This window comes from Trichosurus vulpecula, chromosome 8 (genome assembly GCF_011100635.1).
Source record: "Trichosurus vulpecula isolate mTriVul1 chromosome 8, mTriVul1.pri, whole genome shotgun sequence".
Taxonomy (NCBI): domain Eukaryota; kingdom Metazoa; phylum Chordata; class Mammalia; order Diprotodontia; family Phalangeridae; genus Trichosurus; species Trichosurus vulpecula.
Window position 1 is genome coordinate 51,608,364 of NC_050580.1, and position 22,726 is coordinate 51,631,089.

General features: G+C 40.3%; 1 protein-coding gene across 1 annotated transcript in view; it reads left to right on the forward strand.

Moving 5' to 3' along the window:
- Nucleotides 1–22,726, forward strand: part of PPCDC (phosphopantothenoylcysteine decarboxylase) — a 58,988-nt gene that overhangs the window by 28,342 nt on the left and 7,920 nt on the right. The window lies entirely within an intron of this gene.

The following is a 22,726-nucleotide window of genomic DNA, read 5'->3' on the forward strand; positions in this document are numbered from 1 at the left end:
CACCACCTGTGCCACCAAAATCTTCAGTGTTTGGCACAAGACATGAAATCCTTAGCACTCTTTTGAGGTTCCTTTTAATGATATAATTTGTTCCTACGTGAATCACCATGAGTGGGTGGTTGTTGTTATCAGGTTTGGCAAGTCTAAGAGGGCTTTCAGTTACATCTCGGATACATCCCTTGGCAAGATAGCAGATCTCCCCATTTTTTTGATCTGATTGACAAATAGTCACCTCTGTGCCCCTCATCAGGGAGCCGCTATCAACTACAGCTTATCTCTTCTTCCTCTGACCATTACTGTATGGTCTCTCACCAAGAGACACCTGTGGCTGGGCATCATCATCCATCAGAGCACAAGAAAATGCTTCCTTCTGAAATTATCCACCTCCCCTTTATAGGAATCATCTCACACCATGCCATACCATACTATACCCTTCATTGTGTCTACCCTCTGACCTCCTAATTTGGGTTAGAGTCCTGTCTGCCTTTTGGGGTCATTTCTTCTTTGTTTCCTCCATGAAACACTTCTCTTTCAATGAGCATCTCATGTTACCCGATAATATGAAGAGTGCAGACTGTTCCTTTAGCTTCTTCCCCCTGACCTTGACTAAGGAGACCCGATTGTAGTTATTGTGAATGTAAATGCAGCTCCATTGGGGTAGAAGTACAAACATGCACTTTCTGAAGTCATCATAAAACTTACTTTACTGCTATACTTGTTTGAAGCCCGATCTGGAGTTCTTGCTCACCTTTTTGGTAGCACTCTTGGCTAACTCACAGTAAGTCAAGGTAATCGGCTCAGCTTCCTTAAATTGGCAGGTAGCACATCTGTACTGTGCCCTACTGAAACAAATCAAACAGGAGGAGAACCAGAAGCAGAAACCAGTCTATTCTCCATTTTGTGTTTCTTTCACACTGATCTCTAGATCTTTCCCAGTTCTTCTTGGCTTCAAGGCTTTCTGTCCCCACTTGGGAAAGGGGAGAGAGTTGGTGTTAATTTGCTTCGGACAGGCTTCTTACTTCATCTCTAATGGGACAAAGCAAAACTACCTTTAATGAGAATTAGCATTCTGATCTCCCAGATAGAACCCAAGGAGTGACTTTTGTAGATAGGGCTAGCCCATCTCAGCAAATATCAGGGGATCAAATCCTGGATTAGACTGTTGGGCAAGATACCAGGGCTTGGGAGCTCTTGAGCACAATTTACTCTTAAACCATCTATGTCTGAAAGAACAGGTGTTCTTTGTGAGCTCCTTCTGGCTATGGCAGGCTGAGGAGGCAACTGGAACTGTAGAGGCAGAGAAGCCGGGAAAGGAGTTTTAAAAAAGATGACTCCAGTTATTCATGCAGGGCACAAGAGAAAAGCACTCAGACACTAGAAAAGGATTTGGCTGAGAACAGCTGTGCAGAGTGTCCTTAGAGGGAGTAAGAGAGCAGAAGCGTTGGCTGCATAGACTTGTTTTTGTTTTTTGTTTTTTCCAGATCAGGGTGCCACCTGCTTGACACTATGACTTGTTACTGAGGCTGGCAATCATCTTTCAGATCCTGCTTGGTAGCTCATCTCTGGCAGCAACCCAGTAAGACCAGAGTGATCTGTGGCATTCACATTTTTTCTGTAGTTTATCTAGGAGCAGGTTTGCAATAATACCTTGGTTCATGCTACACAGCTACCTCTGCAGGCACTGGACCCTAATGCAGTAGCCCCACAGTCAGTCGTAACACTGCACATGTCTCATCCTTAGTTTTCTGTTATTGCCATCATCTACATTGCTCAGAAAAAGCCAAACAAGTGAGCCCAAGTTAAAATTATAGACCATTTGCCTTGTTATATTAATATCTTGGCTGAATAGTCTATCCAGGTCTGGTGCAATAGACAGAGCTAGTACTTGAGTTAGGAAGACTGTATTCACATCCTTACTGATGAGCTGTGTCACTTAACCACTGACTCAGTTTCCTCTTCTGTAAAATGAGAATAATAAGAGCACCCATATCCCAAGTTTCTTGTGTGGCTCATATAAAGTAATATTTGTAAAGTGTTTGGCGAATTTTAAAGTTCTGTCATAGGTTCCCAAAGTGGGCAATACTGCCCACTGAGTGGCACTGGAATGATCCGGGGGAGGGAGGCTGTAGTAGCCTCAGGTGCATTTGGGAGTGTTGAATAAAAATAAGGGGGCAGTGGAAGCATAAGGATAAAAGAGAAGAAAATTTTGGAAACCTGTTCATACATGTTTCATCTGTTGTGTAACAGAGTTAAAGTTGTAGCGATTACATTATTTTCCAAATAAACACACAAAATGCAAGTTATAACCGATCAGTGGTCAAGTCTGCCGACAGGACTTAAAAAGCAGGTGTTAGCAGGTGAATGTGTTGTGTCATGCATTGTCATGAAGTTCGGCATGGATCGGCAGGAATATGTGTGTGTAATGACTTGCTTATTATACGGTACTATATGGTTACATGATGCAATCTTGCATCAGCAAAATTTCAGTGCCGGAAAAACTCCACAAATTTACAATAAATTATTAAGTTTAAGATGCATCATTTCAAAAAAATTAACATTTTTTTGAAATGATGCAAATTTCTTAATCATTAAAGGGTTAAAGAAACTAGATGGGGGCGGTGCTGAGTAGGCAGTAGGTCAAATAAGTTTGGGAACCTCTGTTCTATATAAACACTGGTAACTTTTATTTTAACTTGTGTGTTTTCCCTTGTGTTTTGCAGGGAATGGAGGAGGGTAAGCAGCTGTATTATATTTGACTGAGGGGAACCTCACTAGCTGCAGAAAAATATGGACTTAGACTCTTGTTCTATTTCCTGTCTTTAGGTCAGGGGTTCTTAACCTGCGTCTATGAACTTGTTTTTAAAAAAATATTTTGATAACTATATTTCAATATAGTTGATTTCCTTTATAACTCTAAGTATTTCATCTTATGCCTCTAAAAACATTCTTTTGAGAAGGGGTCCATAGAACTTGCCAGACTACCAAAGGGGCCCATGACACAAAACAGGTTTAGAACCCTCCTCACAGTGCTTGGAACCTAATAAGAGCTTGATCAATGCTTTATCTGTTTATCTTGTTCCTTTTTTCTCCCAAGGGCTCATCTAGAGGTAAGTGGGAGTTCTCCTAGGCATGGCCCTAGCAGTAAAGGTTAATAATCATAGGGCTTTAGAAGAAAGGAAGCCAATTATGTTGGAGATGATGCAGTTCAAACTCAGGCATTTAGCCAAACACCATTTATTAAGTCCCTACTGTGTGCCAGGCACCGTGGTAATGGCGGGGGAGACAACATACAAAGGAAACTGAAAAGTGGAGGGGCATAGGCCTAGGGGATGAGAAGAAGGTGCCTGTGTACTGGGGGCAGGATGGAAAAGTCCAGAGAAGTCCAGAAACAGTGGAGCTGCTGAGAAATGGGGAGAAGGCTGGGCTGAGCCCCCTCTTTAAATGGAGGCCCTGGACCCCATCGCCCTGCTTTCCAATCACAGGGTCCAGTTCTAGGGGCAGAGGGGACTGAGGAGATCTGAACACTAGCCAGATCCAATCTTGCAGGATAGTGATGTTTTCCATTGATGAGTTTCCTGGGTGCTTTGTGACAGGCCTTTGCATGAGAGGCTCTCCTTGGAGGACATGGGGTTCTCCTGCTAATCTTTGTTCTCTATGATTGGACTCACAGTGCTATGCTCTAGCAGCAGAGGTGCAGCTCCCAAAAAGTGAAGTCCTTGGGTGGGGACTCAGTTTATGTCCAAAGCAAGGCCCATGGACCAGCCAGAGACATCAGGAAAAACAACTCCTTGATAAGCTTGGGTCAGTTCAACACAAACCTTTATTGGGAAGCAGTGGGGAAGAAGGGAAAGGGAAGAAAGAAAAGGGTCCCTAACATACAACTCAGATGTGCACACACACTAACACAGAGTATAACTCATGTAAGGGTAGCACTGAGTTGGGGAGCATAGAGACTCAGGTTTATCCAGCTGGAAAAGGGTTCTCCAAGGTGCCCTTCTGACTGTGGAATACATCTGCCCTGACTTTGGTGGCCACTCAGTGCTGGCCACTTTGTATGTCAAGGTTTGGGGCACATGGGATCTAGGGGGTACACAAATACAGGGAGAAAAGCAAGCTAACTACGAGAAAGGTAGTAATTTTGGATACACAACTGCACTAACCTTAAAAATATTGTCAGTATTTTTTCTGTGAATAGATTCTCTAAGCTACAGCCTGCCTTGGGGGAGACAGTCGTGGTGGTCTCATGACCACTAGCCTAATCTTAGGGGAAGAAAGGCACGATGGAGAGGAGATAAGATAAGTAGAGGAGAGGATAGCTCTCCTCTGAGGAGTGAGGTAGCTGAGACCTTGAGGAACTTGTTTAAGATCACACAGCAAGGCCCCAATGAGGTCAGAGCTAGGAGGAATCTCAGAGATTACGTAGTCAAACCTCGTTATTTGTTAAAGATGAGAAAACTGAGATACCTGGAGGCAGAGTGACTTGTCCCAGCTCCCACAGATGGCTCAGCAGAGTGAAGATGGAAGCACAGGCCTTCTGATTCTGACTCCTCTGGGACTTCTCCTCAACCCAGGTTTCCTATCTTTCAGATCATTGACAGGAATGGTAGGATTCATGTTGGGGGAAGGAAAGCTTCTGTTGTGATTCCTGAATCAGAAAACTTTTAGGGGTGTGATGTGATCACTGAGAGTGTACTGGGAGTTTGCTGGGTGGACCATCCATCCCTGACCCCACCCTTCCGACTTCTTGGCTTACCACTCTCTCCTCCCAGAGTATACATATTCCTACCATGTCATGGAACTGGCGGGGTGTGCCCTGTGGGCATCACCAGTGTCAATGCATCAGTTCTCTGGATCTGAATTTCATACTGTTCCGTGTGGCTACCCAAGCTTGCCTTGGCTTCTCACACTCCTGAGGCTTGAGATTCTTTTCTCTTTTGCTCCAAAAATCACAGTGGCATTTCCTTTTTTTTTTTTTTTGTATTTATTTAGTATTTAATTTTCCCCCAGTTATAGGTAAACAACACTTTTTAACATTTGTTTTTAAAACTTTGAGTTCCAAATTCTCTCCCCACCCCCTACATTGAGAAGGCAAGCAATTCCATATAGGTTATATATGTGTAGTCATGCAAAACATATCCATAATAGTCATTCTGTGAAAGAAAACATAGATTTAAAAAAACTCAAGAAAAAGAAAATGGAAAAAAACCCCAAAGTTGCTTCAATCTGTATTCAGATACCATCAGTTCTTTCTCTGGGGATGCATTTTTCATCCTAAGTCCTCAGAGTTGTCATGGATTGTTGTATTGCTGAGAAAAGCTAAGTCATTCTCATGAGAATAGTTAAGATCATCCTACAATATTGCTGTTACTTTGTATTCATTATATTTCACTTTGCATCAACCCATGTAAATCTTTCTAGGTTTTTCTGAGAGCATTCTGCTCATCACTTCTTATAGTACAATAATATTCCATCACAATTACATACCACAACTTATTCAGCCATTCCTTGATTGATGTGCATTCCATCAATTTCCAATTCTTTACCCCCAGAAAAGAGCTGCTATAAATATTTTTTGTACATATAGGTCCTTTTCCTTTTTGTTTTTATATCTCTTTTGGGTTATAGACCTAGTAGTGGTATTGCTATATCAAATGTATACATAGTTTTATAGCTCTTTGGGCATAGTTCCAAATTGCTCTATAGAATGGTTTAATCAATTCATAACTCTAACAACAGTACATTAAAGCTAGTGCCTCAGAATTGTTTTAAATTGCATTTCTCCAATCAATAGTGAGTTGGAATGTTTTTTCATGTAGCTATAGATAGCTTTAATTACTTAATCTGAAAACTGATTATATCTTTTGATCATTTATCAATTGGGGAATGACTCTTATTTTTATAAATTTGCATAGTTCTCTATATGGTAGAGAAATGAGGCCTTTATCAGAGAAGCATGCTTTAAAAATTTTTTTGGGGGGGGCAGAGCCAAGATGGCAGCTGGAAAGCAGAGACTTGCATGAGTTCCCTGCCAGGTCCCTCCAAAAACATATAAAAAATGGCTCTGAACAAATTCTAGAATTGTAGAACCCACAAAATAGCAGAGGGAAACAGGGATCCAGCCCAGGACAGCCTGGATGGTCCCTGGATAATGTCTGTCGCGCACGGAGGGGAGTGGAGCTCAGCGTGGGCAGTGGCAGTACCAACCAGACCAGGAGCCGGGTGGAACAGGCCCTAGTGCCCTGAATCAGTGAGCTGTGGCAGTTACCAGACTTCCCAACCCACAAACACCAAAGACAATAGAGAAGGTTAGTGGGAAAAGCTGCTGCGGGGATAGAGTTGGTGGTTAGGCCACTGCCCCAGGGGTAATGGGGGTGGGGCAGCTACCGAACTACAGCTGCAGTTACTTCCAGCCCCAGGCCCACCTGGTGGAAGGAATTAAGTGGTGGATCAGAGCAGGAGTGCAGAGCCTGCTTAAGATTTGCTGTCAGGTCTGGGTTGGTGGTTCTTGGGGAAGGAGAAGTGCTGGTGTAGCAGAGCTGGTTGTATAGAAATAGCTCTGAAATCAACGGCACATCCCCCCAAGCTTGGAACAAAGCACTCTTTGCTCTACAAGCAATCATACCCTGCTGAAAAACTCAAGGGTCAAGTAAGTTGGCTGGGAATATGGCCAGGGAGTGAAAACGCACTCAGATTCAGTCTCAGACTTTGGAATCTTTCTTTGGTGACAAAGAAGACCAAAACTTACAGCCAGAAGAAGGCAACAAAGTCAAAGAGCCTACATCAAAAGCCTCCAAGAAAAACATGAACTGGTCTCAGGCCATGGAAGAGCTCAAAAAGGAGTTGGAAAAGCAAGTTAGAGAAGTAGAGGAAAAATTGGGAAGAGAAATGAGAAGGATGTGAGAAAACCATGAAAAACAAGTCAATGACTTGCTAAAGGAGACCCAAAAAAATCCTGAAAAAAATATTGAAGAAAACAACACCTTAAAAAATAGACTAACTCAAATGGCAAAAGAGCTCCAAAAAGCCAATGAGGAGAAGAATGTCTTGAAAGGCAGAATTACCCAAATGGAAAAGGAGGTCCAAAAGACCACTGAAGAAAATACTACCTTAAAAATTAATTGGAGCAAGTGGAAGCTAGTGACTTGATGAGAAATCAAGATATTATAAAACAGAACCAAAGGAATGAGAAAGTGGAAGACTGTGAAATATCTCCTTGGAAAAACCACTGACCTGGAAAATAGATCCAGGAGAGATAATTTAAAAATTATTGCACTACCTGAAAGCCATGATCAAAAAAAGAGCCTAGATATCATCTTTCAAGAGATTATCAAGGAGAACTGCCCTGATATTCTAGTGCCAGAGGGTAAAATAGAAATTGAAAGAATCCACAGATCAACTCCTCAAAAAGATCCCCAAAAGAAAACTCCTAGGAACATTGTCGCCAAATTCCAGAGCTCCCAGATCAAGGAAAAAATACTGCAAGCAGCCAGAAAGAAACAATTTGAGTATTGTGGAACAACAATCAGGATAACATAGGATCTAGCAGCTTCCACATTAAGGGACCAAAGGGCTTGGAATACGATATTCCGGAGGTCAATGGAGCTAGGATTAAAACCAAGAATCACCTACCCACTAAAACTGAGTATCATGCTCCAAGGCAAAATATGGATTTTCTTTTTTTTTAATTTATTTTATTTTTTGGTGGGGAGGCAAGGCCATTGGGGTAAAGTAACTTGCCCAAGGTCACACAGCTAGTAAATGTGTCAAGTGTCTGAGTCCGGATTTGAACTCAGGTCCTCCTGACTCCAGGGCTGATGCTGTACTCACTGCACCACCTAGCTGCTCAATAAAATAGAGGACTTTCAAGCTTTCTCAGTTGAAAGGCCAGAGCTGAATAGAAAATTTGACTTTCAAATCAAGAGAAATCAAGAAAAAATCAAGAGAAAGCCTGAAATCAAGAGAAGCATGAAAAGATAAACAAGAAAGAGAAATCATAAGGGACTTACTAAAGTTGAACTGTTTTGTTTACATTACTACATGGAAAGATGATGTGAATGATTCATGAGACCTCAGTATCATAGTAGCTGAAAGGAATATGCATATATATGTGTGTATGCATATATATACATATATGTGTGTCTATGAATGTGTATATGTAGGTATATATGTAGGTATATATATATATATATATATATACACACACACACACACACATATATATATGGACAGAGGGCACAGGGTGAGTTGGATATGAAGGGATGGTATCTAAAAAAATAAAATCAAATGGAGGGTTAAGAGAAGAATACATTGAGAGAGGGAGAAAGGGAGAGATAGAATGGGGTAAATTATCTCGCATAAAAGTAGCAAGAAAAAGCAGTTCTGTAGGAAGGGAAGAGGGGGCAGCCGAGGGGGAATAAGTGAATCTTGTTCTCATCGGATTTGACCTGAGGAGTGAATAACATGCACACTCAACTGAGTATCTTACCTCACAGGAAAGAAGGAGGAAGAAGATGAAAGAGGGGGGACAATAGAAGGGAGGGCAGACAGGGGGAGGAGGTAATCAAAAACAAACACTTTCGAAAAGGGAGAGGGTCAAGGGAGAAAACTCAATAAAGGGGGATAGGTTAAGAAGGAGCAAAACATAGTTAATCTTTCACAACATGAATATTGTGGAAGGGTTTTACATAATGATACGCATGTGGCCTATGTTGAATTGCTTGCCTTCTTAGGGAGGGTGGGAGGGGAGGGAAGAGGGGAGAGAATTTGGAACTCAAAGTTTTAAAAACAGACATTCAAAAACAACAACAAAAAAAGTTTTTGCATGCAACTAGGAAATAAGATACACAGGCAATGGGGCGTAGAAATTTATCTTGCCCTAGAAGAGAAGAAGGGAAAGGGGGATGGGAGGGGAGTGGGGTGACAGATGGAGGGCTGACTGGGGAACGGGGCAACCAGAATATACGCCATCTTGGAGTGGGTGGGAGGGTAGAAATGGGGAGAAAATTTGTAATTCAAACTCTTGTGAAAATCAATGCTGAAAACTAAATATATTAAATAGATTAAATATAAAAAAAATTTATTTTCACTTTTACTATTGCTAACTGTATTTCTCTCCATCCTATTACCCCCTACCACTATTCTGTTCTCTCTCTTCTTTCATCCTATCCCTCCTCAAAAGTATTTTGCTTCTGATTACCCCTTCACCCATTCTACCTTCCCTTCTATCACCCATCTCCCTTCTCTTATCCCCTTCTTGTTCTGTTTTCCTGTAGGATAAAATAGATCTCTACACCCCATTGCTTGTGTATCTTATTTCCCAGTTACATGTAAAAACAAATTTTAACATTCGTTTTTATAACTTTGAGTTACAAATTCTCAACCTTCTTCCCTCCCTACACACCCTCATTGTGAAGGCAAGCAATTCGATATAGGTTATACATGTGTAGTCATGCAAAACACTTCCACAATAGTCATGTTGTTTCCCTGGTTCTCCTCAGAAGAGTTTGCTTCTGATTACCCCCTCCCCCAATCTGCCCTCCCTTTTATCACCCCCCTCTTATCCCCTTCCTCCCTACTTTCCTGTAGGGTAAGATAGATTTCCATACTCAATTGAGTGTGTATGTTATTCCCTTCTTAAGCCAATTCTGATGAGAGTAAGGTTCACTCATTGCCTATACCCTCTTCCCCTCCACTGTAGAAGCTTTTTCTTGCTTCTTCTATGTTAGATAATTTACCCTATTCTACCTCTCCCTGTCCCCTTCTCCCAGTACATTCCTCTGTCACCCCTTAATTTTATTTTTTAGTTATCATCCCTTCATATTCAACTCACGCTTTGCCCTCTGTCTATATATATTCCCTCCAACTACACTAATAATGAGAAAGATCTCATGACTTCCAAATATCATCTTTCCACATAGGAATGTAAACAATTTAACTTTAATAAGTCCCTCATGATTTCACTTTCCTGTTTACTTTTTCATGCTTCTCTTGAGTCTTGTATTTGAAATTCACATTAGGTCTGGTTTTTTCTCAAGAATGCATTAAATTTCTCTATGTCATTGAATGTCAGTTTTTTCCCCACATGGATTACACTCAGTTTTGCTGGGTAGGTGATTCTTGGTTTTAATCCTAGCTCCTCTGACCTCTGGAATATCATATTCCAAGCCCTCTGATCCCTTAATGTAGAAGCTACTAAATCTTGTGTTATCCTGGTTGTGGTCCCCCAATAATTGAATTGTTTCTTTCTGACTTTTTGCAATATTTTGTCCTTGACCCAGGAACTCTGGGATTTGGCTACACTATTCCTAGGAATTTTCATTTTAGGATCTCTTTCAGGAGGTGATCCGTGGATTCTTTCAATTTCTATTTTACCCTCTGGTTCTAGAATATCAGGGAAGTTTTCCTTGATAATTTCTTGAAAGATGATGTCTAGACTCTTTTTTTTGATCATGGCATTCAGGTAGTCCAATAATTTTAAAATTATCTCTCCTGTATCTATTTTCCAGGTCCATTATTTTTCCAATGAGATATTTCACGTTGTCTTCTATTTTTTTTCATTCTTTTGGTTCTGTTTTATAATTTCTTGATTTCTCATAGAGTCATTAGCTTCTATTTGCTCCATTCTAATTTTTAAGGAATTATTTTCTTCAGTGAGCTTTTGGATCTCCTTTTCTATTTGGCCAATTCTGCTTTTTAAGGCATTTTTCTCCTCATTGGCTTTTTGGACCTCTTTTGCCATTTGAGTTAGTCTAGTTTTTAAGGTGTTATTTTCTTCAATATTTTTTTGGGTCTCTTTTAGCAAGCTCTTGATTCATTTTTCATGAATTTCTTTTATCACTTATTTCTCTTCCCAATTTTTCCTCTACTTCTCTTACTTGATTTTCACAATCCTTTTTGAGCTCTTTCATGGCCTCAGACCAATTCATTTTTTCTTGGAGGCTTTCTTTGTAGGAGCTTTGACTTTGTTGTCATCTTCTGAGTGTATATTTTGATCTTTCTCATCTCCTAAGTAAGATTCTATAGTCTGAGTTTTTTTATTGTTTACTCATTTTCCCAGCCTATTTCTTGACTTCTTAACTCTGTTAAGACAGGACCCTGCTTCCAGTATGGGGTTTTGTGCACCTGTTTTCATAGATACTTCTAGGGACCTGTAAGTTTTCAGGTCTTCCAAGGTGATATGATCTATAGAGGGGGGTTCCTCCCTCTCCTGGTCTGTGAGTGACCACAAGCACTCTTTTCTATCCTGGAACTGTGAAGAGGGTTCCTTCTCCACTGCTGCCACAAGCTCTGCTATGCCAGTGCTCCTCCTCTCCCCAGGACTGCCACCTAGGACTGCGACGCAGATCCAAGTATGGACAAAGCAACAGAATCCTGCCTTAGTGCCAGCAAAGAGACAGTTGTAATCTTCTTATGACCAGTTGTTTGATACCCTTACCATCTGTGGGCTGATAATTCTGGAAACAGCTGCTGCTGCTGCCACCACCACTGCCACCACTTCTGCCACTGCTGATTCAGTCAGTCCGCAGGCCTGCTCCTGGTTTGCTAGGGTCCGGGCTATGTTGAGGCTGGGGCTGGGTCTGGACTATGCTCCTCTCCCACCCAGGTTTGATAGACCTTTCCCACTGACCTTCTAAGTTGTCTTTGTCATTTGTGGGTGGAAAAGTCTGGAAACCACCACAGCTGCCAGTGATTCAGTCCCTTGTGGTCTGCTCTGGGTTTCCCAGGGCCTGGTCTATGCTAGCATGGCCTTGTGCTGGACTGCACTCCTTTCTCAGCTTGGTGCAACAGACCTTTCCTGTTGATCTTCCAGGTTGTCTTGGGCTGGAGATTTGTTTCACTTTGTCTTTTTGTGGGTTCTGCTGCTCTAGAATTTGTTTAGAGTCATTTTTACAGGTATTTAATGGGGTTTGGGGGAGAGCTCTGGGGAGTCCCTGCTTTTAGTCTGCCATCTTGGCTCTACCTCCAATTTCCTTTTCAATATACACTTCCATTTCTTCTGGAAGCAGTGAATGCCATAATGCAGCAGGTCACTCTTCTCAAGCTATACTTCTGTGGTTTTCAGGACTTGCTCTACTTTGCTTTACATCTGTATTGGGGATCCTTGAAGAGTTTGGCCTTTGCTTCCTTTGATGAATTCAATGTCTTTGATTGAGTCTTACTAGGTGCTAAGCCCCAGGCCCAAACCCCTATCTATTAGGTGCTAAGCCTATGTGGGTGTGAATTGGTAACTAAGGTGGGACTCCAGATGGGGCCAATGAAGGGAGGTGCTAACTCCAGCAGCCAATAGTAAAAGCCTAAATTCTGATAGCTCAGATGACATTTGATGATATCTGAAACTGTATAAAAAGGGAGAACAGAGCTATTTGCTTAGGGCTCTCTCTTGGTGGTGCACTGATGTGGAGACTCCAGGGCAGCTGTAGTTAAGAGCCCTACAGCTTGCCTGGATGTTTGGACTTGGTTAAACTCTGGTAACTATGAATTGGGATTTGAATCAGACAAGGTCTGTCTGTTGATGTTTGTAATTTGTTTGTATTTGCTCTGAAGTTCAGAGTGCTGGCTTTTCCCACTGAACTAAGTGAATGATATTTGTATGCTGGATTAAAGTAAGCTTGTTAACCCCTTAACATTGCTTTCCTTAGTAAAGCAGCTCAAAAAAACCTGGGCTTACAGTGTGCTGTGAGCTGGTTGTTGTTGGTTTTACACTCCCCACAGCAACTGCTAGCTGGATTGTTGAAACAACATCTTACAATGATCCCACTTTTCACTTTTATTTTGTCAGCATCTCTTTGACTTTGTTCAGAATTCAGAGGAAGTTTGCTTCCTTGAAAGACATGGAGTCATGGAGGTTTAGTGCCTGGTGGAAGGTAGAAGTCAAAAGTGCAGACTTTGGGGTACAAGTGCATTCCATTTCATTCACTCTCTACAGCCTGGGTAATCTGCATCAGAAGCAAGCCAGAAGCAAAGATGGGTGTATCCTCCTAGACTTAATTTCTCTTTCCTCTTCCAGAGTCTTAAGGGTCCTTCATTTCTCAGGCTGTGATCCCTGACTCTAGCTTACCAGAGTGAGGGTGATTAGACCTAGAAACTGATCTCATGAAAGATTTTCTCCAAAGAAAAAGTCAAAAGTGTTAAAAAAAAATTTAGTGTACTCTCATAAATATAGGGGGCAGGAGTGGAAGGGTAACAAATTCTAGAACTCTGGTAGCTCATATGAAGGAATGCCATTTTAAAAAAACCAACAGTTGTTTTAAAGTTGCTCATAATAATTTGGGGCAGCAGACACAACCTGGAACTCTGTCAGTTGTAAAGAAACCTATAGTCAGAAGCAGGGGTTCTTAGCCTTTTTTTTTAAAATGCCATGGACCCCTTTTTGAAGTCTGGTGAAGCCCATGGACCCTTTTGCAGAATAATGCTTTTAAACAATTGGAGGAAATGCTAATTTTCAGTTAGAGGTTAGTGAAAACAGATGTAATTTTTCCCCATCCAAATTCATGGAGCCCCTGAAATCTATTTGTGGGGGTGTGTGGACCCCAGGTTAAGAACACCTGGCTTAAAGGAACTGACTCACCCTTCATTATAAAACTTATGATAGTCTTATAGGTATTTCCTCCACTATTATTTAGCACAGTTCCTCCACACCTTGGTAGAAAGTTGTGTGAACCATTGTGCCTAAAAATCCGAATCGGCACTTTAGAGGTGAACCCTCTGTAGTTAGTAAGGCTCCTAGTCCATTGCCAGGCCTGTGCCTAAAGCTTTCCTGCTAGAAAGATTCTGGTAGAGGGAGGTTTTGTGAATCCCTTGGCCACGCTGAGACATCAAAACAAGATTTTAGTGGCGAAATCCAAGCCACACGTGACTGCCAGTGCTGTGTTCCATGGGCTCTGCACATTGTTCTTTTAGACCATGAGTATATCTGGACCTCACCCCTACAGAAGCTGGAGCTTATTTTGGACTGATTTTGATAAAGTTGGGCCAAGTCCAGCTTGATTTAATATTTTGTTTTATAGAATACTTTAAAAGAAATATAGTTTTGAACGAAGCTTTCATTTAATAAAAGATTCAACTCTTCTGAAATGCCCTCCTCTGATGCTCCATGATGGCTCTATCCTGTTAAGCTCCAAAGACTGGACTATTTGAGCACAGGCTCTGTACTAGGAAGCTGGAAGGCCTGGGGAAAGACACATTTAAGGGTTTGCCTAGATCAGTTAAGAAAAGCCCAATGACTGACAGAAAACCACCAGATGAGGAGATTTTCAGACACAGCACCTCAAGAAATCATGTGCTAAGTCATGGTTCCCATTATAGTAGAGTGAGAAGAGTTGTGGAGTCAGAAGACTCCAGATGGCTGCCCCATGCCTCAGCTATTCTAAGCCTACATTTCCTCACTTAGAAAATGGTAGAGGTTTTCATCCGTATTGTCAGACTCCTTCCATGAAGACGAACACAGCATCAAGGTCAGCTACCCTACTGATGGTAAATTAATTTAGCTTGAAAAGGCTATAAGCCAAGACTAAAGTGGAGGGAGAGTTGGTGCATTTTTTGTTCACAGATGATTGTGTACTCAATGCAACCTCTGAAGCTGAGATGCAACAAAGTATAGATCATTCCTCTCTTGCTTGTGCTAATTTTGGCCTAACAATACCAAAAAAAAAAAAAAACCCAAAAGTCCCACCAACCTACAGTGCTCCACTAACCAGCACCACATCATCCATACATGGAACCACTGGTTACAGCAAATGGAGAAGTTTTGAATACTGCGGATAAGTTCACATATCTTGGCAGTGTACTTTCCAGGGATTGATAATGAGGTTGATGCAGGCATTGCCAGAGCAAGCTCAGTGTTTTGGAGGCTCCAAAGGAAAGTGTGGGAGAGAAAAGATATTAGACTGCCTATGAAACTGAAGGTCTACAGGGTCGTCATGCTCATTGTTGTATGCCTATGAACCTGGACAGTATACCAGCACCATGCCAGAAAAGTGAATTGGTTCCACTTGAATTGTCTTATGAAGATTTTGAAGATCACCTGGCAGGATAAGGTACCAGACACTGAGGTTCTTTCTCAAACTAAACTGCCAACCATTCAAACTCTACTTCAGAGAGCACAACTCTGATGAGCTGGCCATGTTGTTTGAATGCCAGATGTACATTTGCCTAAAAGACTATTTTACAGAGAACTCACCTAAGGCAAGTGCTCACATGGTGGTCAGAAGTGATACAGACACTCTCAAGGTCTCTCAGAAGAACTTTAGAATTGATTTCATGACATGGAAAATGCCTAGCATGGTGTGTCTGCATCTAAGAAGGCGCTGTGCTCTATGAGTGAAGCAGAATGGCAGTAGCTCAAAAGAAACATGAGATGTGCAAGTTTACAGATGTCTCCACTACAAATGTTCGTATGGACTATTTGTGCCCTACCTGTGGTAAAGCCTTCCAAGCTTATGTTAGCCTGATCAGTCACAGCAGGACATACACAGTGAGTTCATTTTAGTCCTGTTGAGGACAACAAACAACCATTTATAAAATGGAGATTCTCTTCAATTATCATTTATTGAATATCTGTTAATGTACCAAGCACCTCTATAGGCCCTGAAGATATCAAGAGAAGAGTGGAGATAAGTGTTGCCCTCTGGGGGAGGAGAGTGGAGATGCCACATAGACACAAGTCAATAGAAAATATGAAAAGTAATTGTAGAGCCTGGGATATGATGGAGGAGCACTAGCTCTGCCTCTCCAATGTATAGAAGATTGAATATTAACCCCTGTTTCCCAGCGTTCTCACACTGTTAATTTGCAGAGCAAACCTTTCTTTATTAAGTAGCATGAAGGCAAACTTTGGCTTTCCATGTCTGATTATTACAGCCTTACCTGGGAGGTCCCCTGGCAAAGCAGGTAGAGAAACTGCCTTTAAGTCAGAAAGATCTGGGATCAAGATCTGCTTCTGACAAATGCCAGTAGTGTGACTGTGGCCAAATCACAGACTATAAGGTATGGAAGAGTTGTTCTGGATCTGTGAAGGGAATTTTCATACTGACAGTACCTACAAAAATGTACTTCTGTACAAAAAATAAACTGTATATACATAAGAATTTTAATGCCTGGAAACCTTGGTAGATTTACCACAACATTTAGCCCCACATTGCCACTGATCTGTTAAACATTTTTACTAAGATGTCTCATTAGCATCTCAAACTCAACATGTCCAACTGTTCTTTTTAAATCCCCAAACCTGCTTCCAATCCAAACTTTTCTATTTCTGTTGAGAATAGTCACTTGAATTCCAAACCTTAGAATTATTCTCACTTGTTATTACCTCCCTCACCCCACCCAAAAATATGTAAGTTTTAAACTTTTCTTTGTGACAAATGAATATAGTCTGGCAAGACAAATCAATACACTGGCTATGTTTGAAAATATGTCTTATTCTGCAGCTCTTGTCTATCAACTCTGTCAAGGAATGGGGGATGTGTTTTTCATCATCAGTGTTATGAAGTCATTGTTGGTCATTTTATTAGTCAGAGTTCTGAAGTCTTTCAAAATTGGTTTCCTTTACGTTGCTAATGTCATTGTGTAAATTGTTCCCCTAGTTCTGCTCATTTCATTTTGCGACATTTCATACAAGTGTACCCTGGTCTCTCAGAGTCTGTCATATTTGTCCTTTCTTGAGGCACCATAATATTCTGTTACATTCATTTATCACAACAGCCATTCCCCAATTGATGAGCAAACAGTTCTTTGGTAAAATGTATAATGGAAATATAAATATTTTTGTACATGTGAGTCTTGTCCCTTTGTCTTTTATTTCTTTGTTGTATGTGCCTGAGAGTTTATCAAATGTCCATTTTTTTTTTCATTCAAGGTAATACTAGTGGGTTTTCTTTCAAATTGCTTTTCAGAATGGTCAGACCATCCTAATTCTAATTTTCCTTCAAACTACATTGATTTTTCTTGTGTAAAAGCTTTTCAATTTTGTAAATGTAAATTTCATTCAGTATAGTAAAAATGTCAATTTTATAGATCATCTCTATCCCATATTTGTTTATTTGTTAATTCTTTTTTATATTTTTAATTTTTAAAATTTAATTTTATGTTTTTAATATTTTTGTTTTATTATTTATTTATTTAAAATTTTTTTTTGTTCTTTTATGTTTATTCTTTTTTATATATCTTTCTATAGCTTTGTTTTCTTCCTATATGGTAAATAATACATGTTGTGTTGAGAATTGTCCATCTTTTCTTTGCTTCCTTGTTAGTTTTCTTTTGTTCTCTGCTGTGCACTTTTTTACGTTGTTTTTTTTTCCCTTCACCCCACCCCACCCCCGAAGACTACAATAAAGTTTAGATATGTTTCTCTATAGCTATAGATATATACATACACATATTCATATATACATATATATAGGCATATACTTTCCCAAACATACTGTACTATTGATCTTTGTATTTATATTTGTGCATATCTTTTTTCCTATCCCTCCTGATTCCTCTACTTTACTTCTACTGACTACCTTGCCATCCTAATACTTGCCTACCCCCCTCCAAGGATCCCTCCCCTATCCTCCTATTCCCATAAATCTAAACACCCTTCTATATCCCCCTTTTACCTGTACCCTCCTTCTCCCCTCTAAAAATCCCTCCCTTCTCTCCCCACTCTCTATGTCCCTACCATTTTATTTCTTCTAAATTGAGAAGACTTTTATACTCTTCAAATATATGTATATCGTTCCCTCTTAAACCCATTCCTGATGAAAGTAGGTTACTAGAACTACCAGCCCTCCTCCCCCAGCTAATTCCTCTGTATCCTTTCTTCCTTTGTATAAAATAATTACTCTTTTTAGCTGTTTCTAAATAGTTTTACTTTTTAAATTCATATCATAGTTAGCTTTACCCCTTTCTTATGAGCTCACCAATTATTAGTAAGAATTTCAGACATACCTTTTACATTTTACATTATATAAAAAGTAAACAGTCTGTCCTTATGAATCCCTTATAGTCAGTCTTTGGTATGTACCTTATGTTTCTCTTGGTTCTTGCCTGTCGAATATTCTATTAAGTTCAGGATTTTATTATTATTATTATTTTATATTTTTGGAGGGGGGAAGGCAGGGCAATTGGGGTTAAGTGACTTGCCCAAGGTCACACAGCTAGTAAATGTGTCAAGTGTCAGAGACTATATTTGAACTCAGGTCCTCCTGACTCCAGGGCTGGTGCTCTACTCACTGTGTCACCTAGCTGTCCCCGGGATTTTTTTTTAACAAAGTGTTGAAAGTCTGAGAGTTTATCAAATGTCCATTTTTTTTTCATTCAAGATAATACTTAAATTTGCAGGGTATGATATTTTCAGCTGGAGCCACAGGTCTTTTGCTCTTCGATATGTTGTGTTCCAAGACCTGCAATCCTTTAATGTCTCTGCTGCTAGGCTTGTGGCACCATCATATTCAAATTGTTTTAATCCTGATGCTTTTAATATTTTATCCTTGAGCTGGGGTTTTTGGAATTTGACTATGACATTCCTATGAGCTTTCCTCGTAGGATCTCTTAAATGGTGCTTGGTGAATTTTTTCTATTTCTACTTCCCTGCCCTGTTCTAATGCTTCACGACAATTTTCTTTAATTATTTCTTCTATTATTGTATCCAGATTCTTTTTTGGATCTTAACTTTCAGTCAGTCTGATTATTTTTATATTTTCTCTTCTTGATTTATTCTCCAAATCTGCTGTTTTTCTTATAAGATGTTTCATTTTCTCTTCTGTTTTTTTCATTATTCATGATTTAATTATTTCTTGATCACTTATAATTTCACTGGCTTCACTTTGCCCAATTCTAATTTTCAAGGTGTCATTTTCCTCCTTTAGGTTCTGGATCTCCTTTTCCAATTGGTTGACTTATCTTTCATAACCTTCTTGGTTTTTTTGGATTATTTTTATTTTATTTTATTTTTTAGTTTTTCCTCCATCTCTGTCATTTGATTTTTATAGTCTTTTTTTAAGATCTTATGTAAATTCTTTTTGGGCAGGTGACCATTTGACGTTACTCTTTGGGTGTTTCTTTACTTCAATATCCTCCTCTGAAGATGAACCTCGGTCATCTCTATTACTGTAATAGGTTTCTATGGTTGGATTCTTTTTGTGGTAATAGCTTGATTTTTATAATCACCTCTAGCCCTGGCTTATGGAAAATAGTGCCTCTTGCCCCAGATCTTCAGTTCTCCCCTCTAGCCTGGAACCAAAGCCAAACCTGCAACCTCCTATAAGTGCCCACAGCCAGGGGCTTTCTGCCCTACTGCTTCTGCACTCACTGGGCGTGTGCTGGTTCCTTCTAGCCCCCACTGCTCTTTGCAGCACAGCTGGGTCTGGCGATCCTCATCAGCAGAGGTTCCCTCAATCTTCCTGGGCTCAAACATCCAAGTCCCCTCACTATCGGGGATGAGGGAGGTTGGGGGGGGTGAAAAGTTCCTGTGGCTGGGGTGGAGGCAGCCTCTCAAACCAACCAACTCCAGGGCTTGCCCCCAGTTATTTAAGCCGGCTCACAGCTTGTTGTTAAAACCGAACCTAGCCTGGCGGTGTTTACTCCTCTAAGGGACCAAACCTTATCCTGGGACTTTTCTTCCGATCTTCTCAAATTGTCCCAGGAAGATCCTGGTTGTGCCCCTATTCTTCTTTGTCTCCACTTACACTTTGTTCACCCTAAGGTGCTATTTTAACTCTTTTGTGGGGGAAAATCTTGAGAGCTTGGAATTTTCTGACCTATTCTGCCATCTTCCTAGAATCCTCTCTCTATCCCATATTTAGTTAAGAATTCTCCATCCACACTTATAAAAAGTATCTCTTTCCCTTCTTCAAATTTGTTTATGACATGACCTTTTTTATTAAGATCATACATCAATTTGGAGTTTATTGTGGTATATGATATGAGATACTGGTCTAAGCCAATTTTCTGCCAAACTGCTTTACAATTTTCCCAGCAATTTTTGTCATTTAGAAAGTCCTTACCTAAGTAATCCAGGTTCTTGTGTTTATCAGACACAACACTGCTATGTTCAATTGCAGTGGGTCTTGCTGACCCATTAATCAACTTTTCCATATTTTTTAAACCAGTACTAAGTAGTTTTGAGGATTACTGTTTTTTAGTATAGTTTGAGGTCTAGTATTGCAAGTCTTTCTCTGTAAATTAATAAAGATAGTAGTGTTGTTTATATCATGGCCCAAACACTGTCTTTCCAATTATTTCTTGAATTGGATGTCCTGTTATCCATCTTAAACTCAGCATGTCCAAAACTGAACTCATTATCTGTCTCTCAAAACTTTCCCCTCTTCCTCATTTCCTTAATACTCTTGAGGTCACTTCCCTCCTCCCAGTTACCCAAGCTCTCAAGCTAGGTGTCCTCCTTGATTCCTCATTCTCTCTTACTCCTCATATCCAATCAATTACCAAGTCCTGTTGATTATACTTTTTTTTAAAATGTTTCTTGTATAAATCCCCTTCTCTCCTCTGATGTTGCTACCACCTTGATACAGGCTCATTATCACCTCACTCCTGGACTATTCTAACAACTTTCTGATTGGTCTTCCTGCCTCACCTCTCCCCAGTCCAGTCCATCCTCTACCTAGCTGCCCAAGTGATCTTCCTAAAGCCCAGGTCTAATCACGTCACCTACTTATTCAGTAAACTTCAGTGGCTTGCTATTATCCCAAGGATAAAATATAAAATCCTCTGTTAGGCCTTTAAAGCCCTTTATAACCTAACCCCTTTCTACCTTTCAGTCTTCTTATACTTTACTTCCCTCCAGATACTCTGCAGTCCAGTGACCCGGCTTCCTCTCTGTTCCTCAAACAAAACACTCTCTCTGTATTGCCTTATTACTGACTGGCCCCTATGCTTGAAATCTCCCCTCTCCTTATCCCTGGCTCATAGTTTCTCTGGCTCCCTTCAGGCCCCAGCCAGAACCCCACCTTCTATAAGATGCTGTTCCTGATCCCCCTTAATGAGCTTATCCCCAGTAACACATCTTGCACATAGTTGTTTGCATGTTATCTCCTGAAGCCTCAAGGTGACTTCCAGCTCCTTGGGAACAAGATATTTTTTGCCTTTCTTTGTTTCTGCAGGACTTAGGACAGCACCTGTCCATAGTGAGTGCTTTAAGGGGTGTTTGGTGGTTCTGAGGGTGACCTTGTAGGTGCTCTCCATTGTCCTTTCCATTTACATTATTATAGTCACTTTGTACCAATTCATAGGTCTTCCCATGCTTCTCTCTATTCTTCATATTCATTGTTTCTTACAACATAGTAATATTCCCTTACATTTGTATCACTGCATTGATTTAGCCATCCCCTAATTAATGGACGTCTACCTTGTTTCCAGTTCTTTATTACCACAAAAAAATGCTGCCTCAACGGTGTTGGTATCTATGGAACTTTTCTTTCTATCTTTGACCTCCTTTGGCCATATGCCTAGCAGTGGGACTGCTGGGTCAAAGGGTATGGACATTGTAGTCACTTTCTTGGCAGAAATTCAAATTCCTTTCCAGAATGTGTGGACCAATTCACAGCCGAGGGCGGTATATTAGTGTCCCCATCCTACCCTAACTCTCATGCAGCATTGACTCTTCCTGTCTTCTGTGGTCTTTGCCAAAGGGTGACACCCATGCATGAGAGGTGATACTTCAGGCTTGTTTTGATTTGCATTTCTCTTCTTATTAATGATCTGGAGCCCTTTTTCATGTAGTTGCTTATAATCTGTAATTCTTCTTTGGAGAACTTTTATTCATGTCCTTTGCTTATTAAGGGTAATGGCTCTTGACTTCATATATTTGTTTTAGGTTCCCATGTACTTTGGGTATCAAATCCTATCAGAGATATTTGATGCAAAGATTTTGTTTCTGAGTTGATAGTTTTCCTTCTTATCCTAATTGATTTTGTTTATGCAAAAAAAAAAAAAACTTTTCAAACTCATGTGATCAAACTTTTCTATTTTCTTCTTGGTTATCAGGAGGGGCACATTTCTTTTTTAAATAGGTTTTCAATGATTGCTTTTGCTTTATGTTGCCTACGTTTCCCTCTGTATCTTTGCTTTTTGTCCCCTTCCGGAGAGCTATCCCTTAAGCAAAGACTTAAGAGAGAAAAAAGGGGTCAACAAAACCAATTTATATCTTTTAAAAGTCTGATGTTCTGTGCAGTGTTCTGTGCCCATGGGCCCCTGTCTCTGCAAAGGAGCAGGGAGTGATGGCTTTTCATCTCTCTATAGGGCTAAGCTTGCTTTTGTGACATTAGACTACTCAGTTTCCATATTTTCTTGTTGTTCTTTCAGCTTGTTACTGTGGTCATTGTACATATTATTTTCTCAGTTCTAGTTACTTTACTTTGTGTCAGTTTCTGTGTTTCTCCGGGCTTCTCCGTCTACGTCATGTTCATTGTTTCTTGTGGCACAGTTCTTTCAGCTTACGTTATTGTGGTCATTGTACATATTGTTTTCTCAGCTCTACTTACTTTACTTTGTGTCAGTTTCTGTGTTTCTCCAGGCTTCTCTGTCTACATCATGTTCATTGTTTCTTACAGCATGGTAATCGATTATATTCATGCACCATAGTTTATTTAGCTGTTCTCTAATAGATGGGCATCTACCTTCTTTCCAGTTTTTTGCTACCACAAAGAGTACTGCTATAAATATTTTGGTGTCTGTGGGACCTTTCTTTCTGTATCTTTGACCTCCTTGGGGTAATCACATTTTTTAC